Source organism: Rutidosis leptorrhynchoides, chromosome 5 (assembly GCF_046630445.1).
Source record: "Rutidosis leptorrhynchoides isolate AG116_Rl617_1_P2 chromosome 5, CSIRO_AGI_Rlap_v1, whole genome shotgun sequence".
Lineage (NCBI taxonomy): Eukaryota > Viridiplantae > Streptophyta > Magnoliopsida > Asterales > Asteraceae > Rutidosis > Rutidosis leptorrhynchoides.
In genome coordinates, this window is record NC_092337.1 from 435,602,539 (window position 1) to 435,619,747 (window position 17,209).

Here is a 17,209-nt window from a genome sequence, read left to right on the forward strand (position 1 = left end):
TGCCCGTACTTGACTATTAAGTGCCCGAAACGTCTTTGTGACACACGAAACTTCACGAATAATATTTTCAAGTATTATTTACATTCATGATTAATTTTATTAATTATTTTAATTAACTATGGTGATTAGTTAGTTACTTGGGCTTTAATTGGGTTTATTTGTTAATTAAGTGAACTTGGGCTTTATTAGTGTTATGGACTTATGACCTTGGGCTTATAAGCCCACCCTACATTATTAGTGGACTTAGTTAGCCCACTCTTCCTTGTAAGTATTACTTAGAATATGTAACTAGTTGGTTAGATCAAATGGAATCTTGTTTGCTCTTAATCCCCATGTAACCATCTCTTTTATCCACCCTTTTTAGCTTTAGCTTGCAAGAACCCAACAAACATTTCCCTCCCCCTTATTTTCTGCAGAAAAAAAACGTGGCCTTAGGGCCTTGGATGGGAGTTTTTAGTTTTCAAATTTCATTACTTACTTCATTCACATTTACTCTTTCATTTACACACACATTACTTGCATACTTTTCTCTCATTTCTCTCTCACTTTTCTCTTCATTCTTGTAAGTTACAAGTTTCTTTCTCCCTTCTTTTTCTTTGTAAAACCGAATACTATACACCCACAATCATCATCATCTTTTGTTAGTTGCTTGATTGATTACTTGTCTTTGTTGTTGTTTAGTTATTTACTTGTTATTACTTACTTACTTTCATATTACAAGAATAAACTTACTAGTTTGATTCTTCATCTTTATCTTGTTATAACAAGAACAACAAGAACATAATCTATCTAGTTATGTTCTACCTTATTTGTTTCAAAAGATTATAAAGTTCATGGTTGAAAGACATACTTGAAGCTCATGAAGTAAACTTTAAAGTTTACTTTCTAAAGATCAAACTTTGGTTTGAATCTTTAAAGTATGAACAACCATGAATAATTTACTTGTTTACTTAGTTTACTACTTCATTCTTGCACTTTAATTTCATTATTTATGTTCTTGTTGGTCAAATGTTACAAGTTAACTTTGATCTCATTAATCTTGAACTTAAAGTTAACTTTAAAGTTCAAGAACATATGAAGGAAACTTTTTAATTATAACTTTGTATACTTATGCTTGATCTAGACTTTTGAGTCTTGGATCTTCAAGATCTAACTAAGAACTATGTTCTACATTTTAAGATCTTGATTTCATAAGTTCATTTTCAAGTTTGTAACTTATTATTAGTCTTATAGTTCATGTAAGTGTCAAACCTAAGACTTTGATGTAACTTTGGTTCATCAAACTACATGCAACTCTTAAGTGAGTTGTGCTTCATGTCTTAGACTTGCACTAGTGTTATGATGGTCAAGACTTGGTTAAGATGATGTAGACACATCAATGAGTTGTACACTTGAAGCTATATGCATCAAGGATGAGAACCATGATGAACATCAAGCACCAAGACCACCGGAACTCACTTAAACTTACTGTTTCTGTCCAAACCTACTGACCTGCTGTTTCTGTAACAGACCAGCAGACCTGGAATGTTCTAACCATGATTTTTAGATATATCTTTTCGAGTAGATAACTTTTCATATAGGACTCGTCTTAATCCGGGTTACGGTTTAGGATTTATGGCCCTCCGATCGTTACTATGTCCTTTAACGTTGTGCAGAAATTTCTGACCTACTCGCACTTAGACCGTCGCCACAGTCAAACCAAGACGAGTTTGCTTCTGTAAATTTTACCACACTTAAAAGACTCATAGATGGAGCCATGGCCACTGGTCTCACCTTAATTCAGTAAGGGTAGAGACCGTGGTGACTGACTGAAATCAGACTTTGTTTTAAACTACTTTCATAAACGAAACCTACTTTACGCCTTTTGTTTAATGATGAATGATGATGACCCTTAAGACCTTATTTACATAATTTTAAACCTATTAAGACGATTTACTGACTTAGTACTATTTGCCTTAGGTTGAGGACCTTCGGACCGATTACTTGCACACCTTTTCCGAACCGACTTTACGACTACATTATCATTGTGAGTTATAGCATTCCCTTTTTACTTTAAACTTATTTTGTGAACTAAGAATACATGCGGATTTTATGTTTTACATACTAGGCACGAGTACTTAAACTTATATATGTGTGGGTTATACAACGGCATAAACATTCCCTTTAGCTCGGTAACGTTTAATCATTGGTTTTTGAACCGTGAACGCGAATCTTAGATATGGATCCATAGGGTTTGACATCCCCACTCGGGCTAGTCGCGCTAGCATTTAACGAGTGTTTAATACTTCGTAAACATACGCACTTGCCAAGTGTACTTTCAGGGGGTATAAACGTTAAGTTAGTTACCAAGTGCCCACAGTTAACATATACTTTATCATACTGTTTTGAAACGCTCTTTGTAGCACTGAAATCTCGTGGCCTACCTTACATACTGTTATACTTAAACTATAGCTCACCAACCTTTGTGTTGACGTTTTTAAGCATGTATTTCTCAGGTGCTTGAGGTTGCTTCCGCTGTCTTACTTGTTGTGCTGTAGACACCCGCTGTCTTACTTGTTGTGCTGTAGACACCCGCTGCTTAGAGTTGTCCACGCATGAACTACTTTACTTTGCATTCAAACATTAGTACTTTTGAATTATGACTTGTAACGACCATTTGGGGTCACGTACACTTATTATTTGCTTCTACTTAGTAAAGCATGCTTTTGAAATGTAAAACATTTGATGTCGGTTATGACATCACCTTTTTATCGTGAATGCAACTTCTTTAATTACAGCATATAGTACTTAACCTTGTAATGATCCTGTTGATGATGATTCGTACACGATGGTTTTGTACGGGGCATCACAATGGGAGTGTTTGATGAGTGAGATGTGATCCAAACTGATCAATGGATCAGTTTTGATGATCCCAAACCGACCCCAAGTGAAAAGACCAAAGTACCCCTCATTTAGACCTTTTAAAAAGGCTGAAAATTGCATCAGACGGGTTCGGCGCGTCACGCCGAAAGGTGGAGCGCCGCTCCAACCTTCAGGTCAGTTTTCAGTTTCTTGTTTTAGCCATAACTTTTTGACCGTAGCTCCGTTTTCGATGAATCAAATATCGTTGGAAACGTGATAAGATTTCCTTTCCAATGGTAAGGCTTTGGAACATCAACACAAACTTTATTTGGGGTTGAAAGGATACGTACACACCTTGTCACTTCAGACAACGTCCAGTTTCCTTCGGCGTTCGAGCAAGCAACACGTAAACTTCATACACGCATCGTACACCATAAATACATTATGTACAATAAATATTTGGGTCTTACAACTCTCCCCCACTTAAACTCGATCACGTCCTCGTGATCTTCTCCACTTAACCAATCCGGACCTACTCAACGATCCTCACTCAAGTCCCAATACGAACTTTCCTAGACAATTCTTCCCAATGGATCACTTTTAACAACTAAAATCGTCAACCGTGATTTATCAAAACCACAATCCGAGCACTAAAACCTGCTCAATTTCCCATATCGGGAAAATCTCAACCAACCTCGTACCGAGATATAAATTCCTTAGCGTACCTTTACCACGGACAAAGCTAAAAGTGACCAAGTCTCAACCTAAAGTCAACAATCCGAACGTTGAAGATCGAACCACATGAATCCTCACGGATTATTCTTACCACTAAACATCCTTTGTAGTGCGCAATACAACCAATACGCCACTATCCTAACATCATAAGCAACGACTAAAACCAAAAGCGCCCAAAACGACTATGGCAACGCTAATCCTAAGGTGTCCAAAATCGACTATTGTCACACCCGTAACAACACGTGAGCGAAACACGGCTATCGCAATCACTAATCACACAACATGGTCCTCACGATCCCACCATCGGTGTATAAAACAACCAATAGATCACTCAACACCGGATGAAGTCAGCGGACCCTGAAGGTCATGCTCCACCAATCAAAAATACTATGATGAAGTCAGCGGACCCCGAAGGTCATGCTCCACCAATCACATACGTACTTTTGGCCTCGAACAACGAGTAGTGCAACATCGCACTCTGTTACACTATAGTGAACCCTAACGAATACCACTAACCATCCACACAATCGAGCAAGAACCACCTATATCAAACATAGGTACAAAACAATAATTCTCTAAAAGAGAATCCGACACACACATCCCTTAACCGAGGGATTTCACCTTGCTTGCCAAACACGTCCATTATCTCTCAACGAGATTTACCACATTACCACCTTGGTGATAATTCAAATCCAAAATCATAAGTACAATTTAACCGAAATTGTACTCTACCACAATCGACCAAATCTAGGTCCCGACACAAGTTTCGGTTTACTAAAACATTGTCCGAAATCTCACACTAAAACCTCCTCGTGCGGGAGTGTAACTCCTCCACTTGGAATTACGTTCCATAACCGCATCTCGTACACCCGTACAATGCTACCAAAGGTAGACTTTACCAATAATTGGGTTCGCACGGCCCATCACCATGTCTTGCTCCAACTTTGAGCATACCAAGGATCCTAACCTATCCTTGAACATTTCGAACGAAAAGTGTACCACAAATTACACGAACTATACACTCGCAATCATCCAATTGCTTTAGTTTGTCGAATTTCACCCGATCACTCATGAACCTAAGGGTTTCACTTCGGTACCCTAAGTACAATGTAACCGCAACACAATCGGAGTCGAACACCATGCTAGTAGGTATAAAAGAGGCACCTAATGTCGCGTCACGTATGAAATGTCCCGTTCTTATTGATTAAAAACGTTCCATATTAATTGATTTCGTTGCGAGGTTTTGACCTCTATATGAGACGTTTTTCAAAGACTGCATTCATTTTTAAACAAACCATAACCTTTATTTCATCAATAAAGGTTTAAAAAGCTTTGCGTAGATTATCAAATAATGATAATCTGAAATATCCTGTTTACACACGACCATTACATAATGGTTTACAATACAAATATGTTACAACAAAATAAGTTTCTTGAATGCAGTTTTTACACAATATCATACAAGCATGGACTCCAAATCTTGTCCTTATTTAAGTATGCGACAGCGGAAGCTCTTAATAATCACCTGAGAATAAACATGCTTAAAACGTCAACAAAAATGTTGGTGAGTTATAGGTTTAACCTATATATATCAAATCGTAACAATAGACCACAAGATTTCATATTTCAATACACATCCCATACATAGAGATAAAAATCATTCATATGGTGAACACCTGGTAACCGACAATAACAAGATGCATATATAAGAATATCCCCATCATTCCGGGACACCCTTCGGATATGATATAAATTTCGAAGTACTAAAGCATCCGGTACTTTGGATGGGGTTTGTTAGGCCCAATAGATCTATCTTTAGGATTCGCATCAATTAGGGTGTCTGTTCCCTAATTCTTAGATTACCAGACTTAATAAAAAGGGGCATATTCGATTTCGATAATTCAACCATAGAATGTAGTTTCACGTACTTGTGTCTATTTTGTAAATCATTTATAAAACCTGCATGTATTCTCATCCCAAAAATATTAGATTTTAAAAGTGGGACTATAACTCACTTTCACAGACTTTTTACTTCGTCGGGAAGTAAGACTTGGCCACTGGTTGATTCACGAACCTATAACAATATATACATATATATCAAAGTATGTTCAAAATATATTTACAACACTTTTAATATATTTTGATGTTTTAAGTTTATTAAGTCAGCTGTCCTCGTTAGTAACCTACAACTAGTTGTCCACAGTTAGATGTACAGAAATAAATCGATAAATATTATCTTGAATCAATCCACGACCCAGTGTATACGTATCTCAGTATTGATCACAACTCAAACTATATATATTTTGGAATCAACCTCAACCCTGTATAGCTAACTCCAACATTCACATATAGAGTGTCTATGGTTGTTCCGAAATATATATAGATGTGTCGACATGATAGGTCGAAACATTGTATACGTGTCTATGGTATCTCAAGATTACATAATATATAATACAAGTTGATTAAGTTATGGTTGGAATAGATTTGTTACCAATTTTCACGTAGCTAAAATGAGAAAAATTATCCAATCTTGTTTTACCCATAACTTCTTCATTTTAAATCCGTTTTGAGTGAATCAAATTGCTATGGTTTCATATTGAACTCTATTTTATGAATCTAAACAAAAAAAGTATAGGTTTCTAGTCGGAAAAATAAGTTACAAGTCGTTTTTGTAAAGGTAGTCATTTCAGTCGAAAGAACGACGTCTAGATGACCATTTTAGAAAACATACTTCCACTTTGAGTTTAACCATAATTTTTGGATATAGTTTCATGTTCATAATAAAAATCATTTTCTCAGAATAACAACTTTTAAATCAAAGTTTATCATAGTTTTTAATTAACTAACCCAAAACAGCCCGCGGTGTTACTACGACGGCGTAAATCCGGTTTTACGGTGTTTTTCGTGTTTTCAGGTTTTAAATCATTAAGTTAGCATATCATATAGATATAGAACATGTGTTTAGTTGATTTTAAAAGTCAAGTTAAAAGGATTAACTTTTGTTTGCGAACAAGTTTAGAATTAACTAAACTATGTTCTAGTGATTACAAGTTTAAACCTTCGAATAAGATAGCTTTATATGTATGAATCGAATGATGTTATGAACATCATTACTACCTTAAGTTCCTTGGATGAACCTACTGGAAAAGAGAAAAATGGACCTAGCTTCAATGGATCCTTGGATGGCTCAAAGTTCTTGAAGCAAAATCATGACACGAAAACAAGTTCAAGTAAGATCATCACTTGAAATAAGATTGTTATAGTTATAGAAATTGAACCAAAGTTTGAATATGATTATTACCTTGTATTAGAATGATAACCTACTGTAAGAAACAAAGATTTCTTGAGGTTGGATGATCACCTTACAAGATTGGAAGTGAGCTAGCAAACTTGAAAGTATTCTTGATTTTATGAAACTAGAACTTTTGGAATTTATGAAGAACACTTAGAACTTGAAGATAGAACTTGAGAGAGTTCAATTAGATGAAGAAAATTGAAGAATGAAAGTGTTTGTAGGTGTTTTTGGTCGTTGGTGTATGGATTAGATATAAAGGATATGTAATTTTGTTTTCATGTAAATAAGTCATGAATGATTACTCATATTTTTGTAATCTTATGAGATATTTCATGCTAGTTGCCAAATGATGGTTCCCACATGTGTTAGGTGACTCACATGGGCTGCTAAGAGCTGATCATTGGAGTGTATATACCAATAGTACATACATCTAAAAGCTGTGTATTGTACGAGTACGAATACGGGTGCATACGAGTAGAATTGTTGATGAAACTGAACGAGAATGTAATTGTAAGCATTTTTGTTAAGTAGAAGTATTTTGATAAGTGTATTGAAGTCTTTCAAAAGTGTATAAATACATATTAAAACACTACATGTATATACATTTTAACTGAGTCGTTAAGTCATCGTTAGTCGTTACATGTAAGTGTTGTTTTGAAACCTTTAGGTTAACGATCTTGTTAAATGTTGTTAACCCAATGTTTATAATATCAAAAGAGATTTTAAATTATTATATTATCATGATATTATGATGTACGAATATCTCTTAATATGATATATATACATTAAATGTCGTTACAACGATAAACGTTACATATATGTCTCGTTTCAAAATCATTAAGTTAGTAGTCTTGTTTTTACATATGTAGTTCATTGTTAATATAATTAATGATATGTTTACTTATCATAATATCATGTTAACTATATATTAACCATATATATGTCATCATATAGTTTTTTTACAAGTTTTAACGTTCGTGAATCACCGGTCAACTTGGGTGGTCAATTGTCTATATGAAACCTATTTCAATTAATCAAGTCTTAACAAGTTTGATTGCTTAACATGTTGGAAACATTTAATCATGTAAACATCAATCTCAATTAATATATATAAACATGGAAAAGTTCGGGTCACTACAGTACCTACCCGTTAAATAAATTTCGTCCCGAAATTTTAAGCTGTTGAAGGTGTTGACGAATCTTCTGGAAATAGATGCGGGTATTTCTTCTTCATCTGATCTTCACGCTCCCAGGTGAACTCGGGTCCTCTACGAGCATTCCATCGAACCTTAACAATTGGTATCTTGTTTTGCTTAAGTCTTTTAACCTCACGATCCATTATTTCGACGGGTTCTTCGATGAATTGGAGTTTTTCGTTGATTTGGATTTCATCTAACGGAATAGTGAGATCTTCTTTAGCAAAACATTTCTTCAAATTCGAGACGTGGAAAGTGTTATGTACAGCCGCGAGTTGTTGAGGTAACTCAAGTCGGTAAGCTACTGGTCCGACACGATCAATAATCTTGAATGGTCCAATATACCTTGGATTTAATTTCCCTCGTTTACCAAATCGAAAAACGCCTTTCCAAGGTGAAACTTTAAGCATGACCATCTCTCCAATTTCAAATTCTATATCTTTTCTTTTAATGTCAGCGTAGCTCTTTTGTCGACTTTGGGCGGTTTTCAACCGTTGTTGAATTTGGATGATCTTCTCGGTAGTTTCTTGTATAATCTCCGGACCCGTAATCTGTCTATCCCCTACCTCACTCCAACAAATCGGAGACCTGCACTTTCTACCATAAAGTGCTTCAAACGGCGCCATCTCAATGCTTGAATGGTAGCTGTTGTTGTAGGAAAATTCTGCTAACGGTAGATGTCGATCCCAACTGTTTCCGAAATCAATAACACATGCTCGTAGCATGTCTTCAAGCATTTGTATCGTCCTTTCGCTCTGCCCATCAGTTTGTGGATGATAGGCAGTACTCATGTCTAGACGAGTTCCTAATGCTTGCTGTAATGTCTGCCAGAATCTTGAAATAAATCTGCCATCCCTATCAGAGATAATAGAGATTGGTATTCCATGTCTGGAGACGACTTCCTTCAAATACAGTCGTGCTAACTTCTCCATCTTGTCATCTTCTCTTATTGGTAGGAAGTGTGCTGATTTGGTGAGACGATCAACTATTACCCAAATAGTATCAAAACCACTTGCAGTCCTTGGCAATTTAGTGATGAAATCCATGGTAATGTTTTCCCATTTCCATTCCGGGATTTCGGGTTGTTGAAGTAGACCTGATGGTTTCTGATGCTCAGCTTTGACCTTAGAACACGTCAAACATTCTCCTACATATTTAGCAACATCGGCTTTCATACCCGGCCACCAAAAATGTTTCTTGAGATCCTTGTACATCTTCCCCGTTCCAGGATGTATTGAGTATCTGGTTTTATGAGCTTCTCTAAGTACCATTTCTCTCATATCTCCAAATTTTGGTACCCAAATCCTTTCAGCCCTATACCGGGTTCCGTCTTCCCGAATATTAAGATGCTTCTCCGATCCTTTGGGTATTTCATCCTTTAAATTTCCCTCTTTTAAAACTCCTTGTTGCGCCTCCTTTATTTGAGTAGTAATGTTATTATGAATCATTATATTCATAGATTTTACTCGAATGGGTTCTCTATCCTTCCTGCTCAAGGCATCGGCTACCACATTTGCCTTCCCCGGGTGGTAACGAATCTCAAAATCGTAATCATTCAATAATTCAATCCACCTACGCTGCCTCATATTCAGTTGTTTCTGATTAAATATGTGTTGAAGACTTTTGTGGTCGGTATATATAATACTTTTGACCCCATATAAGTAGTGCCTCCAAGTCTTTAATGCAAAAACAACCACGCCTAATTCCAAATCATGCGTCGTATAATTTTGTTCGTGAATCTTCAATTGTCTAGACGCATAAGCAATCACCTTCGTTCGTTGCATTAATACACAACCGAGACCTTGCTTTGATGCGTCACAATAAATCACAAAATCATCATTCCCTTCAGGCAATGACAATATAGGTGCCGTAGTTAGCTTTTTCTTCAATAACTGAAACGCTTTCTCTTGTTCATCATTCCATTCAAATTTCTTCCCTTTATGCGTTAATGCAGTCAAGGGTTTTGCTATTCTGGAAAAGTCTTGGATGAACCTTCTGTAGTAACCAGCTAGTCCTAAAAACTGGCGTATGTGTTTCGGAGTTTTCGGGGTTTCCCACTTTTCAACCGTTTCTATCTTTACCGGATCCACCTTAATACCTTCTTTGTTCACTATGTGACCGAGGAATTGAACTTCTTCCAACCAAAATGCACACTTTGAAAACTTAGCGTACAATTCTTCCTTCCTCAATACTTCTAACACCTTTCTCAAATGTTCACCGTGTTCTTGGTCATTCTTTGAGTAAATAAGTATGTCATCAATGAAAACAATGACAAACTTGTCAAGGTATGGTCCACACACTCGGTTCATAAGGTCCATGAACACAGCTGGTGCATTAGTTAAACCAAACGGCATGACCATAAACTCGTAATGACCGTAACGTGTTCTGAAAGCAGTCTTTGGAATATCATCTTCTTTCACCCGCATTTGATGATACCCGGAACGTAAGTCAATCTTTGAATAAACAGACGAGCCTTGTAGTTGATCAAATAAGTCGTCGATTCTCGGTAGTGGGTAGCGGTTCTTGATGGTAAGTTTGTTCAACTCTCGGTAGTCGATACACAACCTGAATGTACCATCTTTCTTCTTGACAAACAAAACAGGAGCTCCCCACGGTGATGTGCTTGGTCGAATGAAACCACGCTCTAAAAGTTCTTGTAATTGGCTTTGCAGTTCTTTCATCTCGCTGGGTGCGAGTCTGTAAGGAGCACGAGCTATTGGTGTAGCTCCTGGTACAAGATCTATTTGAAATTCAACGGATCGATGTGGGGGTAATCCCGGTAATTCTTTCGGAAATACATCGGGAAATTCTTTTGCAATAGGAACATCATTGATGCTCTTTTCTTCAGTTTGTACTTTCTCGACGTGTGCTAGAACAGCATAGCAACCTTTTCTTATTAGTTTTTGTGCCTTCAAATTACTAATAAGATGTAGCTTCGTGTTGCCCTTTTCTCCGTACACCATTAAGGGTTTTCCTTTTTCTCGTATAATGCGAATTGCATTTTTGTAACAAACGATCTCCGCTTTCACTTCTTTCAACCAGTCCATACCGATTATCACATCAAAACTCCCTAACTCTACTGGTATCAAATCAATCTTAAATGTTTCGCTAACCAGTTTAATTTCTCGATTCCGACATATATTATCTGCTGAAATTAATTTACCATTTGCTAATTCGAGTAAAAATTTACTATCCAAAGGCGTCAATGGACAACTTAATTTAGCACAAAAATCTCTACTCATATAGCTTCTATCCGCACCCGAATCAAATAAAACGTAAGCAGATTTATTGTCAATAAGAAACGTACCCGTAACAAGCTCCGGGTCTTCCTGTGCCTCTGCCGCATTAATATTGAAAACTCTTCCGCGGCCTTGTCCATTCGTGTTCTCCTGGTTCGGGCAATTTCTAATAATGTGGCCCGGTTTTCCACATTTATAACAAACTACATTGGCATAACTTGCTCCGACACTACTTGCTCCGCCATTACTCGTTCCGACACCATTTGTTCCTTTCGTTCTGTTAACCCCTGGTCCGTAGACCTCACACTTCGTCGCGCTATGACCATTTCTTTTACACTTGTTGCAAAATTTGGTGCAGAACCCCGAGTGATTCTTTTCACACCTTTGGCATAGTTGCTTCTGATTGTTGTTGTTGTTGCGGTTATTATTGTTGTTGGGATGATTGTTGTAGTTGCTGTTGTTGTTGTTGTTGTTGTTGTTGGGCCGTTTGTTGTAGTTGCGATTGATGTTGCGATTGTTGGGATAATTGTTGCGATTATTGTTGTAATTGCTGTTGTTATTGTATTGGTGATTCTTATCACCGTTTTCCTCCCACTTTCTTTTGACTTGCTTCACATTGGCCTCTTCAGCAGTCTGTTCTTTAATTCTTTCTTCAATCTGGTTCACTAGTTTGTGAGCCATTCTACATGCCTGTTGTATGGAGGCGGGCTCGTGTGAACTTATATCTTCTTGGATTCTTTCCGGTAATCCTTTCACAAATGCGTCGATCTTCTCTTCCTCATCTTCGAATGCTCCCGGACACAATAGGCACAATTCTGTGAATCGTCTTTCGTACGTGGTAATATCAAATCCTTGGGTTCGTAACCCTCTAAGTTCTGTCTTGAGCTTATTGACCTCGGTTCTGGGACGGTACTTCTCGTTCATCAAGTGCTTGAATGCTGACCACGGTAGTGCGTACGCATCATCTTGTCCCACTTGCTCTAGATAGGTATTCCACCATGTTAACGCAGAACCTGTGAAGGTATGCGTAGCGTACTTCACTTTGTCCTCTTCAGTACACTTACTTATGGCAAACACCGATTCAACCTTCTCGGTCCACCGTTTCAATCCGATCGGTCCTTCGGTTCCATCAAATTCCAAAGGTTTGCAGGCAGTGAATTCTTTGTAGGTGCATCCTACACGATTTCCTGTACTGCTAGATCCAAGGTTATTGTTGGTATGTAGCGCAGCCTGTACTGCGGCTATGTTTGAAGCTAGAAAAGTACGGAATTCTTCTTCATTCATATTCACGGTGTGTCGAGTAGTCGGTGCCATTTCCTTCAAAATAGTTAAATGGAACAAGTTAATCATACAGAATATTAAGAGTAGTTAATAGTATTTCGTAGCATAATATGAACTCATTTATAAAAGCTTTTTCTTCATATTAGCGTTTTATAAGTTTAAATTCGGGTAGTACCTACCCGTTAAGTTCATACTTAGTAGCTAATATACAATTCAACTACTACAATTCTATATGAAAAACTGATTATAATAATATTTCGCGTTCAAACTTTTATACAATATTTTACAAACTTACAATACCGCTTATTTTACATAAAGCATGAAATATAGCACACAATAACTTTGATACAAGATAGTTGTGAAGACAATTCTAGCTAGTACACAAGTCGTTCAGCAAAGGCAATAAAGACCCGTAATTCATACGTCCAGAAACAAGTCATGCATTCTGGTTTTACTAGGACTACTTCCCATCCTTGGTCTTGTGCAACATAACCGTTATGGCCGTTGATAAGACAGCGTGTTGTAACGTCATCAAAGGGACGAGGGTTACGTAATGTCCAACAGTCCCGTAATAATCTAAAAACCTCATTTCTTACCCCAATTACCGACTCCGTCACTTGTGGAAACGTTTTGTTTAATAGTTGTAGCCCGATGTTCTTGTTCTCACTTTGGTGAGAAGCGAACATTACTAATCCGTAAGCATAACATGCTTCTTTATGTTGCATGTTAGCCGCTTTTTCTAAATCACGAAGTCCAATATTCGGATATATTGAGTCAAAATAATTTCTTAACCCGTTGCGTAAAATAGCATTTGGGTTCCCCGCAATATATGCGTCAAAGTAAACACATCGTAACTTATGGGTTTCCCAATGTGATATCCCCCATCTTTCAAACGAAAGTCTCTTATAAACCAAGACATTCTTGGAACGTTCTTCGAATGTCTTACAAACTGATCTCGCCTTAAATAGTTGTGCCGAAGAATTCTGGCCGACTCTAGACAAGATTTCATCAATCATGTCTCCGGGTAGGTCTCTTAAAATATTGGGTTGTCTATCCATTTTGTGTTTTTAAACTGTAAAATAGACAAGAGTTAGATTCATAAAAAAAATACTTATTAATACAAGCAATTTTTACATATATCATAAAGCATAAGAACACTATATTCCATATATTACACCACACGAATACAACTATCTTATTCCGACTCGCTCATTTCTTCTTCTTCGGTTTTGGTTCGTTTTGCCAAGTTTCTAGGGATATATGATGTTCCCCTAATACGAGCCGTCGTTGTCCACATTGGTTTAGAAAAACCTGGTGGTTTAGAGGTTCCCGGGTCATTGTTACAACTTAAGGACTTCGGGGGTTGACGATACATATAAAGTTCATCGGGGTTGGAATTAGATTTCTCTATTTTTATGCCCTTTCCCTTATTATTTTCTTTTGCCTTTTTAAATTCAGTTGGGGTAATTTCTATAACATCATCGGAATTCTCGTCGGAATCCGATTCATCGGAGAATTGGTAATCCTCCCAATATTTTGCTTCCTTGGCGGAAACACCATTGACCATAATTAACTTTGGTCGGTTGGTTGAGGATTTTCTTTTACTTAACCGTTTTATTATTTCCCCCACCGGTTCTATTTCTTCATCCGGTTCCGATTCTTCTTCCGGTTCCGATTCTTCTTCCGGTTCCGACTCTTCTTCCGGTTCCTCTTCGGGAACTTGTGAATCAGTCCACAAATCATTCCAATTTACATTTGACTCTTCATTATTATTAGGTGAGTCAATGGGACTTGTTCTAGAGGTAGACATCTATCACATAATATCAAACACGTTAAGAGATTAATATATCACATAATATTCATATGGTAAAAATATATAGTTTCCAACAAAAATGTTAAGCAATCATTTTTAAAGAAAACACGGTCGAAGTCCAGACTCACTAATGCATCCTAACAAACTCGATAAGACACACTAATGCAAATTTTCTGGTTCTCTAAGACCAACGCTCTGATACCAACTGAAATGTCCCGTTCTTATTGATTAAAAACGTTCCATATTAATTGATTTCGTTGCGAGGTTTTGACCTCTATATGAGACGTTTTTCAAAGACTGCATTCATTTTTAAACAAACCATAACCTTTATTTCATCAATAAAGGTTTAAAAAGCTTTGCGTAGATTATCAAATAATGATAATCTGAAATATCCTTTTTACACACGACCATTACATAATGGTTTACAATACAAATATGTTACAACAAAATAAGTTTCTTGAATGCAGTTTTTACACAATATCATACAAGCATGGACTCCAAATCTTGTCCTTATTTAAGTATGCGACAGCGGAAGCTCTTAATAATCACCTGAGAATAAACATGCTTAAAACGTCAACAAAAATGTTGGTGAGTTATAGGTTTAACCTATATATATCAAATCGTAACAATAGACCACAAGATTTCATATTTCAATACACATCCCATACATAGAGATAAAAATCATTCATATGGTGAACACCTGGTAACCGACAATAACAAGATGCATATATAAGAATATCCCCATCATTCCGGGACACCCTTCGGATATGATATAAATTTCGAAGTACTAAAGCATCCGGTACTTTGGATGGGGTTTGTTAGGCCCAATAGATCTATCTTTAGGATTCGCGTCAATTAGGGTGTCTGTTCCCTAATTCTTAGATTACCAGACTTAATAAAAAGGGGCATATTCGATTTCGATAATTCAACCATAGAATGTAGTTTCACGTACTTGTGTCTATTTTGTAAATCATTTATAAAACCTGCATGTATTCTCATCCCAAAAATATTAGATTTTAAAAGTGGGACTATAACTCACTTTCACAGACTTTTTACTTCGTCGGGAAGTAAGACTTGGCCACTGGTTGATTCACGAACCTATAACAATATATACATATATATCAAAGTATGTTCAAAATATATTTACAACACTTTTAATATATTTTGATGTTTTAAGTTTATTAAGTCAGCTGTCCTCGTTAGTAACCTACAACTAGTTGTCCACAGTTAGATGTACAGAAATAAATCGATAAATATTATCTTGAATCAATCCACGACCCAGTGTATACGTATCTCAGTATTGATCACAACTCAAACTATATATATTTTGGAATCAACCTCAACCCTGTATAGCTAACTCCAACATTCACATATAGAGTGTCTATGGTTGTTCCGAAATATATATAGATGTGTCGACATGATAGGTCGAAACATTGTATACGTGTCTATGGTATCTCAAGATTACATAATATATAATACAAGTTGATTAAGTTATGGTTGGAATAGATTTGTTACCAATTTTCACGTAGCTAAAATGAGAAAAATTATCCAATCTTGTTTTACCCATAACTTCTTCATTTTAAATCCGTTTTGAGTGAATCAAATTGCTATGGTTTCATATTGAACTCTATTTTATGAATCTAAACAAAAAAAGTATAGGTTTCTAGTCGGAAAAATAAGTTACAAGTCGTTTTTGTAAAGGTAGTCATTTCAGTCGAAAGAACGACGTCTAGATGACCATTTTAGAAAACATACTTCCACTTTGAGTTTAACCATAATTTTTGGATATAGTTTCATGTTCATAATAAAAATCATTTTCTCAGAATAACAACTTTTAAATCAAAGTTTATCATAGTTTTTAATTAACTAACCCAAAACAGCCCGCGGTGTTACTACGACGGCGTAAATCCGGTTTTACGGTGTTTTTCGTGTTTTCAGGTTTTAAATCATTAAGTTAGCATATCATATAGATATAGAACATGTGTTTAGTTGATTTTAAAAGTCAAGTTAGAAGGATTAACTTTTGTTTGCGAACAAGTTTAGAATTAACTAAACTATGTTCTAGTGATTACAAGTTTAAACCTTCGAATAAGATAGCTTTATATGTATGAATCGAATGATGTTATGAACATCATTACTACCTTAAGTTCCTTGGATGAACCTACTGGAAAAGAGAAAAATGGACCTAGCTTCAATGGATCCTTGGATGGCTCAAAGTTCTTGAAGCAAAATCATGACACGAAAACAAGTTCAAGTAAGATCATCACTTGAAATAAGATTGTTATAGTTATAGAAATTGAACCAAAGTTTGAATATGATTATTACCTTGTATTAGAATGATAACCTACTGTAAGAAACAAAGATTTCTTGAGGTTGGATGATCACCTTACAAGATTGGAAGTGAGCTAGCAAACTTGAAAGTATTCTTGATTTTATGAAACTAGAACTTTTGGAATTTATGAAGAACACTTAGAACTTGAAGATAGAACTTGAGAGAGTTCAATTAGATGAAGAAAATTGAAGAATGAAAGTGTTTGTAGGTGTTTTTGGTCGTTGGTGTATGGATTAGATATAAAGGATATGTAATTTTGTTTTCATGTAAATAAGTCATGAATGATTACTCATATTTTTGTAATCTTATGAGATATTTCATGCTAGTTGCCAAATGATGGTTCCCACATGTGTTAGGTGACTCATATGGGCTGCTAAGAGCTGATCATTGGAGTGTATATACCAATAGTACATACATCTAAAAGCTGTGTATTGTACGAGTACGAATACGGGTGCATACGAGTAGAATTGTTGATGA